General features: G+C 42.1%; 1 long non-coding RNA gene across 1 annotated transcript; it reads right to left on the reverse strand.

The window, feature by feature from the left end:
* Nucleotides 1-1,590: 1,590 nt before the first annotated feature.
* LOC122460509 lies at nucleotides 1,591-7,616 on the reverse strand. The gene is made up of 3 exons (XR_006281857.1): nucleotides 6,532-7,616; nucleotides 3,998-4,092; nucleotides 1,591-1,953 (listed from the first exon to the last, which is right to left on the reverse strand). It is a non-coding gene; the product is annotated as an uncharacterized LOC122460509 (long non-coding RNA).
* Between the last annotated feature and the right edge of the window lie 5,644 nt (nucleotides 7,617-13,260).

The raw sequence follows: 13,260 nt of genomic DNA on the forward strand, positions 1-13,260 counted from the left end.
GTTCCTCATTTGACCTCAGTGTTCTTTTCCCAATCAGTCACAGTTCCCCCAACAAATCCCAGTCAGTTTCTCTCCCCCACCTCTTCAATCCCAGTCTCACTACACTCCTCCAAATCAACTTCTCCCCCTTCCCCCCCCCTGCTGTTCTCATTTTCTACATTCACATCAGATAGCTTATTCTTCCATGCTGCCTGGGTCCCAGTAATAGGATGTGGGGGAATGTCAAAGGAGAGAGAGATACCCTGCTCTCATTTCTGGTGCCCAGCTCCACTCCACCTGAGGAAAGCTAGGAAGAAGCAGTCTCTAGCAAAGCTCCTTGTGAGCTGGTTAGCCCAGCGCTGGAGCATGCTCGGGTGCTCTGGGAATGACACATGAGCAGTCTGGTCAGCACTGGGAGCTGTGGAGAGGTTTGCATATGCTCAACAAAGATGGACTCTGGAGATTTTCTATGTTAAACTCTAGCTTATCTGAGTGTGTATAAACTGCATTTTTTCATAGACTTCTAAATTGGCCAAATGTGGATGGATTTTCACATCCCTGGTACAAAGGTCATCTCTCCCCCTGTGCCAAATTTCAAGTCCCTGTTCCAAAGCAGGAAGTGCTAGAGCTGTTATAAGAAAAGGTCTCAAGAATTTTTTTAAGATTGGGCAAAACATATTTTTCCCTAGCTTCATTCTCACTACTGAACCATTTTGGCTGAAATGTAAAATATATAAACCAGAGGCACATGAAAGCCTTAAATTTTTTAAAAACATTTGTGATTTACATTAATAATTCAAATGTTATTGATCGTGCTTGTCCTGGAAAAGAGTATGGATTACTGGACAATGACTAGGTTATGATATCAACTATCAAGCAAGTGCAACCTGAATGAGGGATGAAATTCTTCCTATTCACACCCCTACTCCATATTTTTCACTTCTCCATGTAAGACTTCCAGGAAAACAGGAGAAACTAGACTTGGTATTCTTAATATTTCTAAGGTAAAAAGTAAACTAAAACAAAAAAAGGTTTCAAACCTTCTTTATCCATTGTAAACAAGGGTAACACTTCCCCACCCCCTTTCTTTAACTCCCTGTAAACTTTCCTACCCACTGATGTGTCATAGTTACTGGTTTAGCCTCCCTACTCTGGGGTTATCTGTCTGCCATGGAGGGCTCAGAATGGGGAAAGCACAGGACAGTCCACGTGGAAGTGAAAGAGAATCCTGAAAGCAGAAGAATGAGTACCATTACATATTTGTGGACGTTGAGGCCTACCCTAGAAGAACTGTTGTAACTGAAGATAATAGATAGTACCTTGGTTCTTTCACTGTGACAGTTCTTGAAGAGTGCTGAATGATGTGCAGTCAGTGTACAAATGAATGCTGAATGATGCAGCATACCATCTACAATTTCGCAATCTTACTCCCTTACTTACATCCATGGAATCTCATTGAAGGCAGCGGGGTGGCACAGGTGTAACTGGGGCCAGTAGAGAATTGGTCACTATCAGTGTATTTATAATGGAAGTACAATAGGATTTGAAGTGAACCAAATTTTAAAATAGTGTCACCCTTTATGGCAAAAAAGCATGATAGGACAATCGTTATACAATTAATTTAATGCTGGATAGTATTTCTGCACACAACCCCTAATATTGTCTTCCAACATTTCAAAATTATTTTCTTTTGTTTATATTTCACAGCAACACTTCAATAAAGAATGACATACCAAAAAACCCCTCAGTCTTCTGATTTACAAGTGTAATTGAGCTCATGGCTTGCTGGCTGGTTATCTGTGATTTTAGGACACTGTTTATTGTCAACATCTACGCCTGTCATCAAAAGCAAGCGCTGGATGTTGTCTTCTCTAAATCAGGAGCTAATGGATGAGGCTGGTCTTTACTTTCTCTCAACCTTTCACCAGTTCATGCTGTTTCAGTATACTCTGCTGATGTAGAACTCTGTAAGCCCTGATTAGACACAAGTGAGGACATCTCAATGACAGCTTTCGTTTCCCTAAAATAGGGCTCTGTGACTGGAAAAGCACTTCACAGATATCAATGAGGTTATTTCTAATCCAAACTGGACCCTCCCTCTGGAATTCACTAGGGATTGTGTCATTTGCAGAAAAGATAGAAGTGTTTTATTTCAGGGTCTGGAACTCCTACTTTAAGACAGTATGTAACTGACATTTTCTCCCTCTCCTGAATATATCTGTGGCTTTTATTTCTTGTTTGGAAGAAACACTGTAGTATAAAATAGTTTAAAGGACATTGTAAATTAATTTGCTATTTTCCAGTTGTCTTTTTTTATTTGAATGGATTAAATGAATGTTATACAATAAATTTAAAAAACAAACAAGCGAACAACCTATCCTCCCCCTATACTTAGTGTTCTCTGAGGTGATCTGACTCATTCCACTGGCGTGTCCACCACAGGGTCTGGAATTTATCCTCCTAGGTATCCTGAGGAAACAACTACAATACCACCTTCCCATAGGAAATGGGGCCTGCAGGTAATGTATGCTGGGATTAATTTAACCACCTACTATGTACTAATTAATTATTATGCATTTCCATAAAGTATAATTTAGAAGGTAAGCTATCCAAATAATTACCAATCAATAAAGAAATTTTGCAAACAGGATCTGCTCATGCCAGATTGGGTACTCTGTCTCATTGTTAAACTCCTTTCAGATACTTTTGGTCAAATCTGTGCTTATTTTCATTTGAGTGTCACCAATGACAATCACGGAGATTTCACTGGTGTAATTTAGGGCAGAAAGATGGGGGTGGGGGGCAGACCTTTGGCAAGTATAAATCATCATGGCTCTACCAAAGTCAAAGGTGCTACTCTGATTTATACCAATGGAGAATCTCACCCTGAACGAAACACTTATCCCTAAAGGGAGGTCACTTGAGGAGATTAGAAGAGAGACTAAACAAAAAGTAAAGAAATTTAAAACTATTTTGAACAGGCATGTAATTTTATTTCTGTAACTTTGTTTCCTGCATGCAGCAATATCACCTGGCACTGGGAAGATCTTGCAAACTCATCTGTGCCAGGCTGGTGAATACGTTGAAAATTTAGGACTTAGCTATATTAGGGATATTTGTACCAGCATAGCTGTGCTAGGGCAAACTCCCTGTGTAGATGTGCTACTCCAATGTGATATGGGACTTGCACTGGTGCAGTTTATCCTGGATTTAAACTAGGTTAAGCCACACAAGTGCATCGACTCTGGGGGCATGCACCAATGTAGCTACATTGATAAAAAGTATTCCCAGTGCAAACCAGCCCTTAGATGAGTCAAGGAACAATTACATATGTAACAGGAAGGGATGTTGGTGTTTGAGTAGGTAACCCCCTTCCCTTTGAGGCAGCCCTACTCCATTGCCCCAACATGGTTCTGTGGGGCACTGTGCAGTTCAAAGGTGCTGTCTTTTGGATTAGATGTAAATTTGAAGTCCTGATTATTTGTTGCCATTCAAAATTCTATGGCACTTTTTCCAAGACTTGATGTTATCTGTGGTGTCCTGGCCAAATTTCATCACTAATGACAACATTCCACCTCCTTAAATTTGCACTGCAGTTGATAACTGTGCTGCTTTGTCCTTCCTGTAGTATGGTGTTGTGCACAGTTAAACAGCTTCTGTGTTCCACCAATGGCAGGTGAAAGGATTTCTTCATTAGTTTACATTAGTAAAATATTTTTTGATCCTGATTTTTTTCTTCTTTAGCTCTGGATAACCTAGCTCGGATACAGTATTCTCCCCTTTAGTTTATGGGAAGGATTAATTAGCAGTGGACTTTGAATTAGAAAGCAGCCCTGTCCAGTGTAGGTCATGATATTTCTCTGTGATTTATATTTACTGCACTGTTTAACATCATAAGTGATGTTTCCAGCAGGGACTGTCAAACAATCAGTTCACACATAACCTGGGACTATTTCTCCTACGTAAACAAAGTGGGCTAAAACTAGAACAGGAATTTAATCAAATCCAGGATGCTTACCTTATCCCTCAATGCTATCGCCACAAGATACTATTTCAGACTTTGAGGACTAGGAAAAGCTGACCCCTTCCACAAATGCCCTACAGGAATTGGTTCTAACGAAAAAGAAAAACAATTTTCTCTATTACCATGATGTACCTGTCCTATTTTTATGCTGAAAAGATCACATTGCATCATCTTTCAGATGCACTGTACCAGAACATATATTTATTTTGTTGTTGTATTGGGTGCCATACTTTACACTAGCAAATGTGTTCATCCACAGATGAGGTAATATCCAATTTACAAGGACAAGGAATTTTTCTTAATAACCGCATACTCAGTAGTTTACTATAATTTTTTCTTTATAAAAAATTAAATGCAAAAACCTACATTAGTGCAACAAAATATGAAGATTTGATATAAAAGTCTAGGTTCTGACAACCTTACCTTGGCCATTGTGGGAAGACTGTATGTATTGAGGTATATATTTAACAGCATAAAGAATGATCAAAAAAGTGTATGTAATATGGGTTAATTCCTTTTGAAGTGGGAACTTGACCTTTAAATTCTCGAGTATTCTATCCTGTCTAATTTTAAATGACAAAAGCAATATTAAGACTTCCTTGTTAGGAAATTTATTCCTGATACCTATATTTTTTTTTTTTTTTGCTCAATAATAGGGGACATGGTGTAAGACAAATTTCTTCATTCATTTTTCTTTTTTTTGAACTTAGACTGAGGGTACTTATCAGTAAGTAGGAATGAGATGAATTTTACCATTTGTTTAGTATATGCACACACATATATCATGAGGTGATCCGATAGAAACATAGGGCTTGTCTATACTGCCACTTTATAGTGCTGCAACTTTGTTGCTCAGGGTTGTGGAAAAACACTCCTCCTGAGTGCTGCAAGTTTCAACGCTGTAAAGCATCAGTGTAGACAGTGCACAGGCGCTGGGAGCTATTCCCCTCGTGCGGTTGGGGTTTTTTTAGAGCACTGGGAGAGAGCTCTCCCAGAGCTATGCCACGACTACACAAGACATGTTAAAGCGCTGCTGCGGCCAGCACTTTAACATTGTTAGTGAAGACATGCCCTTATTCTCATTACTCCTAGTTATAATACTATGGATAATCCTAAACAATTCCTGCCCCTTCTTAGTGTTTAATAATGCTTTGCCCTTCTCTAGCCTCATTTGTCCAAGAATTTCAAAGCATTTATAAATATTAATTTAGCCTCACAAAGCCCCTGTGAGTTGAGTATTTACTGGTGAGGAAATGGAGGCACTTAAGGTCTGATCCTGCACTCATTGAAGTAAATGGTGGCATTCCTATTGACTTCAATAGGATTGAGCCCTGAGCATGTCTGTGGCAGAGACAAGATTAGAACACTTTTTTTTTTACTCTGTCTTTTGCCTTAACTACAAGAGCATCTTTACATCCTTCAAATGCCAGTACACACTTACATCTCTTAATTTCTTCATTATTTTAATATTTGCTCTTTTCAGGGAAATTGTATTCTGTGACTGGAGGAAGTGTAGAGGATGGCATCGTCCCTCCCTCCTCCTCCTGCTTCATACTTACCTTGGATATAGTGCTTTAGTTGCTAATATTGTAAACTAATCATTTATATTTAAGGTGCCCACCAATGCTTGTACACAGAGGACCAAATATCCATTATTGTAATAAAAAAGATCAGTTTTTCTTTAGATAGTGGTTATTCCACTCAGGACTGTTTGGGACTAATGTACTGTCAGTTCCAAGCAGTAACTCATATGACCTATAACGGGTCCTGAAGAATCAGTTAGGGGGATCACTGCAGGAAAGCTATTATTCTCTTGGCAGCATAAGTTTGCCCCCTCAGTAAAAAGTTTATATATTCCAAAGTAAATGTCTTTCATGCTGCTTAGCTAAGTTCATTTGCTACTGCCTGCAATGTGTTGATTCTCCTAGAGGACCTTAGTTTATCCATCACCTGTCTTCCCGCTAGCAGTGCTAATGTGTCCTACTGGATGCAGGGCTGAAAGCCTTGTTATGTATATCATAGCTAATGCTAAGAAAATAAGGGTACTTATGTCACTACTGCCTAAAATCTTTGGAAGCTCTTTTTACCTGGACAGTTTTCTCCTTTAGGTTCTCTTTCATTGAGTAATATTACTATAAGGGTTCTGAATACAGATGACAAACTCATCTTAATAGGATAATGTGTTTGTACAGCATGTAACACAAAGGGAGCCTGGTGGGAGTGTGCACATCCTAAAACATTTTTAATTAGTTGCAATATAACTCTGGTCACACCATCAGAAACTAATAATTATGAGTAAGTAACAAAAAGAGGCTAAGGTGTCAATTCATGGCCTCAGAGTAGTAGTCAGGGAGCCTTAATTTCTTTATCAATTGTACACCAGCCTGAAATATGTCAAGGGTTCAACACACAGAGAAGCTCTTCAGAGAAGCCATAAAGAACCTATCTTTTCTCTCTTGTATAACACTGAAGGTTTAACTAGGATGAAACCCTAAAAAAGCTTTATTTGTCTTACCACTCCACCTCACCTCAGCTTTCCAGGACGGCTGCAGGTGTCAGCATTTCAGTGTGATTTTCAGGACTTAGACACAGGAAGAGGATTCCCTCCAGCTATCATTTTCCTAATTTCTGTAGTATGGCAGAGATTGGATAGGAACTCATTACAATATCAAATTTAGTTTGACACCTTCTTATGTAGAGCTATCATCTCCGCCAGTAAGAGCCATTGAGATGGGCAGGAGGGTCACCTTGAGATGAAGAACAAGATGTCTCTGTGCATCACTACTCTCCCCCCCCCCCCTTACTGTGCGAGGCTGTAGCCCATCTCTGGAACCCTGAGGAGGCCCCCTCAGGAGGCTGTCGCCTGTCACTAGAATCTTGCAGAGGGCCCCGTGAGGAGGCTGTCCTGTTGCTGGAATCCTTTCTGGGCCCTGATGGCTGCCAGCTGCAGTCCCTCGGCCCCTGGGGCTGAAACAAACATAGCCTTATTCATAATATAAGCTGTTGCTTTAAATTATAAGGGATTTCCTGGTCCTGCTTGCAGGCTAGGGGGCTCTATAGGGAAGCATGCAATCTGGGTCTTCTGCAGTCTGCGAAGAGCTGTTGTACAGCACAGTGGGGTGAACTGTGCCAGTCTGCCTTACTGAGCAGTCTGCTTTCTGTGTTTTCGGTTTTTGAGTGTTTAACGTTCTGGATTTTAACAAATAAAGTAGTGTTATGTTGCAATCATCCGGAACAAGTATCTTGTGTTTTTACCTAACATATCTGGTTGCATGCTGACTCTAACATCCCTCTCCATCCCCACAAAGGGGATGGGAAAAGAGACAAATGGTTAGGTTGAAGTTATGCTTCAGAATGTGAAATATACAGGAAATTAAGTATCAGGGTGTAGCCTGGTTAGCCTGTATCCACAAAAACAAGGAGGAGTCTGGTGGCATCTTAAAGACTAACAGATTTATTTGGGCATAAGCTTTTGTAGGTAAAGCTTATGCCCAAATAAATCTGTTAGTCTTTAAGATGCCACTGGACTCCTCACAGGAAATTAAGCAGATTTGGATCCCAGCAGGTCTGTTACTAGCCCATGAGTGATAATTAGCTTCAAATTGTTACCAAGATGAACTGTTATTAAGATGAAAAGGAGTACTTGTGGCACCTTAGAGACTAACAAATTTATTAGAGCATAAGCTTTCGTGAGCTACAGCTCACTTCATCGGATGCATTTGGTGGAAAAAACAGAGGAGAGATTTATATACACAAACAGAGAACATGAAACAATGGGTTTATCATACACACTGTAAGGGGAGTGATCACTTAAGATAAGCCATCACCAGCAGCAGGGGGGGAAAGGAGGAAAACCTTTCATGGTGACAAGCAAGGTAGGCTAATTCCAGCAGTTAACAAGAATATCTGAGGAACAGAGGGGGGTGGGGTGGGAGGGAGAAATACCATGGGGAAATAGTTTTACTTTGTGTAATGACTCATCCATTCCCAGTCTCTATTCAAGCCTAAGTTAATTGTATCCAGTTTGCAAATTAATTCCAATTCAGCAGTCTCTCGTTGGAGTCTGTTTTTGAAGCTTTTTTGTTGAAGGATAACCACTCTTAGGTAGGTCTGTAATCGAGTGACCAGAGAGATTGAAGTGTTCTCCAACTGGTTTTTGAATGTTATAATTCTTGACGTCTAATTTGTGTCCATTCATTCTTTTACGTAGAGACTGTCCAGTTTGGCCAATGTACATGGCAGAGGGGCATTGCTGGCACATGATGGCATATATCACATTGGTAGATGCGCAGGTGAACGAGCCTCTGATAGTGTGGCTGATGTGATTAGGCCCTATGATGGTATCCCCTGAATAGATATGTGGACAGAGTTGGCAACGGGCTTTGTTGCAAGGATAGGTTCCTGGGTTAGTGGTTCTGTTGTGTGGTGTGTGGTTGCTGGTGAGTATTTGCTTCAGGTTGGGGGGCTGTCTGTAAGCAAGGACTGGTCTGTCTCCCAAGATCTGTGAGAGTGATGGGTCGTCCTTCAAGATAGGTTGTAGATCCTTGATGATGCGTTGGAGAGGTTTTAGTGGCGTTCTGTTGTTTTCTTTGTTGGGCCTGTCCTGGAGTAGGTGACTTCTGGGTACTCTTCTGGCTCTGTCAATCTGTTTCTTCACTTCAGCAGGTGGGTATTGTAGTTGTAGGAATGCATGATAGAGATCTTGTAGGTGTTTGTCTCTGTCTGAGGGGTTGGAGCAAATGCGGTTATATCGTAGTGCTTGGCTGTAGACAATGGATCGAGCGGTATGATCTGTATGAAAGCTAGAGGCATGTAGGTAGGAATAGCGGTCAGTAGGTTTCCGATATAGGGTGGTGTTTATGTGACCATCGCTTATTAGCACCGTAGTGTCCAGGAAGTGGATCTCTTGTGTGGACTGGTCCAGGCTGAGGTTGATGGTGGGATGGAAATTGTTGAAATCATGGTGGAATTCCTCAAGAGCTTCTTTTCCCTGGGTCCAGATGATGAAGATGTCATCAATGTAGCGCAAGTAGAGTAGGGGCATTAGGGGATGAGAGCTGAGGAAGCGTTGTTCTAAGTCAGCCATAAAAATGTTGGCATACTGTGGGGCCATGCGGGTACCCATCGCAGTGCCGCTGATTTGAAGGTATACATTGTCCCCAAATGTGAAATAGTTATGGGTGAGGACAAAGTCACAAAGTTCAGCCACCAGGTTAGCCGTGACAGTATCGGGGATACTGTTCCTGATGGCTTGTAGTCCATCTTTGTGTGGAATGTTGGTGTAGAGGGCTTCTACATCCATAGTGGCTAGGATGGTGTTTTTAGGAAGATCACCAATGGACTGTAGTTTCCTCAGGAAGTCAGTGGTGTCTCGAAGATAGCTGGGAGTGCTGGTAACGAAGGGCCTGAGGAGGGAGTCTACATAGCCAGACAATCCTGCTGTCAGGGTGCCAATGCCTGAGATGATGGGGCGTCCAGGATTTCCAGGTTTATGGATCTTGGTAGCAGATAGAATACCCCAGGTCGGGGCTCCAGGGGTGTGTCTGTGCGGATTTGTTCTTGTGCTTTTTCAGGGAGTTTCTTGAGCAAATGCTGTAGTTTCTTTTGGTAACTCTCAGTGGGATCAGAGGGTAATGGCTTGTAGAAAGTGGTGTTGGAGAGCTGCCTAGTAGCCTTTTGTTCATACTCCGACCTATTCATGATGACGACAGCACCTCCTTTGTCAGCCTTTTTGATTATGATGTCAGAGTTGTTTCTGAGGCTGTGGATGGCACTGTGTTCTGCATGGCTGAGGTTATGGGGTAAGCAATGCTGTTTTTCCACAATTTCAGCTCGTGCACGTCGGCGGAAGCACTCTATGTAGAAATCCAGGCTGCTGTTTCGACCTTCAGGAGGAGTCCACCCAGAATCCTTCTTTTTGTAGGGTTGGCAGGAAGGTCTCTGTGGGTTAATATGTCGGTCAGAGGTGTGTTGGAAATATTCCTTGAGTCTGAGACGTCGAAAATAGGATTCTAGGTCACCACAGAACTGTATCATGTTCGTGGGGGTGGAGGGGCAAAAGGAGAGGCCCCGAGATAGGACAGATTCTTCTGCTGGGCTAAGTATATAAATCTCTCCTCTGTTTTTTCCACCAAATGCATCCGATGAAGTTAGCTGTAGCTCACGAAAGCTTATTCTCTAATAAATTTGTTAGTCTCTAAGGTGCCACAAGTACTCCTTTTCTTTTTGCGAATACAGACTAACATGGCTGCTACTCTGAAACCTGTTACTAAGATGTATCTCAGTTTCCATCTCCTTCATTGTCTAGCACCAACCATGGGCACCTGAAAACCTTGACTACAGGAACAATCAATGCAAGAAGGGTTTAAAGTGGAGGCTGTTTACTGCATCTCCTGATGGGTGGAAGCGTCCCGACCCGTTTTCCAGCGTTGAGGGCCATGTTACGTAACTCCCCAAGGGAGCGCATTTAGGCATTGGTGGGTTTAGGGGCCAGGCTTGGTGGGGCGTTTGGGGGGGAGCCCCCAGCTTTCTTGCCTGCCGCATTAGCAGGGGCCTTGACTATTTTTGATCTCAAAGGGGGGGGGGCTGGAGCGCCCGACGCGGCTGTTTGGGTCGCGCCCCCGCTCTCTTCGCTCACTTTGCAGAGTCCCTCTACTTCTAACGAGTCAGCCCCGCCCCGTCGCATGCACAGCGGCGTGAGCCGCGGCGCCGTCTAGATGCATGCGCAACCCCCCTTTCTGCGGCCCGCGGGCTTGCGGCTTGGAGTGCTGGTTGGCTGCGGTCTTTCGCCCATAGGGGGCGTGCGCTATCTCCGGGCGCCACCAGGCTCCTCACCGGAGGCGGGAGGGGGAACCCCAGGGCAGCCCCTTACTCAGGCGGCCCGTTTCCTTCCCCCGGGAACACCCAAGGGCCCCCGGGCTCGCCCGTCACAAAGAGGCTGAGCGAGGGGAGGACGCAACCGCCCTGATTCCTGCTCCCTGGCCAGCTTCCCGCCCTTCCTGGGGCACTCGCGCGGGGCCCCGCCCTGCCCCTCCCGTTGGGGGACGTGCCTGGCCCGCCCGCCTGTAACGGTGCCATTGACGACAGTGGACGTTGCCTTCAGCCACCTAAATAGCATGGTGATAAGTGCTTTCGAAATCCAAACAGACTATAGGGTATATAAATAGATCCGTTCCTTAATTTCTGGATGAATTTTAAATGAGCTCTGTATTGTGTTTCGTGAGTAGTGTCCACAGTAAAAGGTCATCCATAAGAACAAAGAAATGCTTCCCTCTGTCCTTGACAATATTTAATAGAAAGTAGACTGCACAGGCACTTTACCTCTGTATTGTAAAAATCATTGTTTTATCTAAGAGTTTTAAATAGAAGAAGGGAGTGAATGGAAGGGGAATTGTTGTGGGGGGGGGGAGGGGACACAACTCCCCAGACATTGAGAGCGACCACAGGATGTCAGTCTTGCTTTGCAGTCTGACTCGGCAGCATAGAGACGATTGCACACAGGAGGCCATTTGTCAGAAATTTGTCACAGATTTTTCTATGTAGTTCCAGTGCTGGAAGTAGTCTGTGGTGAATGGTGGTAGTGGAATGCGGGTATGATATTTTCTTAGCTAGCTAGGTTTGTGACTGGGTAGACAGACCACATGGCATGTCAGTCAGTGCTTAAACTAGCATCAAGCTGCCAGAATTTTTCAATGTCTGAGGAGCTGCCAGCATTTGGGTATTAAAATCAATATTTTGCTTTTTGAAACTCAGCTATATTATGATGGCTATTTATTTTAACCCATTTGGATCACTGTTAAATTTGCCCCCTATTATTGTTTGATTGAGAATTTGACAAGCAAATGCTGTTTCATGTCTGCCCTGTCATAGAACTGCATTATCTTAAGAAGAGCCACTAAAAATTGTATAAGGTAACCCATCCCAATTTGGTTTTGTACTCCAGGAACTGAAAATCTAAAAGCAGCAGCTCAACCAACTTAGTTAAAGGACACTATGCACTAGCTATCATTAGTTTCTAGACTTCACATGTACTAGATGGTGAGGCCCTCTAGGCACAGAGCAGGCTTGTCTGTCTTTTTGTCTTACACCATTTGAAAGTACTATCACTGGTATCTAAGTTATCTGAGTTTTGTATTCTGACATTTATATAGTGGAATTTCATGAAGATGTTATGTAAGTACAAACACATATCTCTGATGAAAGTGTCAATTTCTTGCCACTTTTGATGGAGCTGTTATAGTGAGTGAACATCCCCTTGTCTTTCATAAAATCAGTATGAGTATAGTCAACAGATAAGAATTCAAAGGGGAAGTGCCATCTTCTTCAGGACTGTGAGTTAGTTTTGTGAGTTCTTTTTAATCTTGTGCTAAAATATAGCATGAGTTTACTACTTCTCCAAAACAATAATTCAGAGTACCTTTCAAATATTAATTAAGACCGTTTGTAAAGCACTTTGATCTCTTTCAGGCTAAAAGGTTAAGCTGCTGTTTATAATTTAGTCCTTTCTTTTCTACAGATGCTGTCAACATGGTTGCCAGAGATGATGGTTTGAGTCCACTTTACATTCAGTTTGTAAATTCTTTATGACATGGAGTGTCTCAATTTGTATGTGTGGTAACTAGTAAATTCAGTTAAATAAGAGAGCTGGTCAGAAAATGGGAAAATGTAAATATTTTTGCACAATATTTTTAATTGAAGTTTTCTAACTCCAACAAATAGTAATAAAGTTCATAGGAGATATCACAAAAGTACCTCTTGTTTTAGAGAAATTGTGGTTGCTTATATATCCCTCCATGTTTTGATATGTGAATAAAATACCGCTTAATCCAGCTGTCACTGCACAGGTATCTTTATTATGAAGATGTACTTCACAGTGTTGTACAATCTGCTGAGTCAGAAATACTCATCCATTAACACTGGTACATCTTAGAGGGGAAAACAGGAGCACTGAGTATTAATATGAAGAAACTGATGTAATTCTTTGATAAAGCCTCACTTCCTGGATGGGTGTCCTCTCCCGGCCTTCTCTTGTTTAAACCAGTGTAAAAGGAGAGTAATACCAAGTCAGGGACTTCTAACTACCACTATAAGCTGAAAAAGATTACACAGTGCAAACTAGCAAGTTAGAAGCAGGAGATTCTGTTGGGGCAAAAGGGTTTGTTTGTTTTTTTTTAATCTCATTCAAAAATCTAACTAAAGAACATAACTGTCTGGAAAAACATATAAAAATAGTTTATAAACTTTGAAAAACCACAAAC

This window comes from Dermochelys coriacea, chromosome 6, assembly GCF_009764565.3.
Source record: "Dermochelys coriacea isolate rDerCor1 chromosome 6, rDerCor1.pri.v4, whole genome shotgun sequence".
In the NCBI taxonomy this organism is placed as follows: Eukaryota; Metazoa; Chordata; order Testudines; family Dermochelyidae; genus Dermochelys; species Dermochelys coriacea.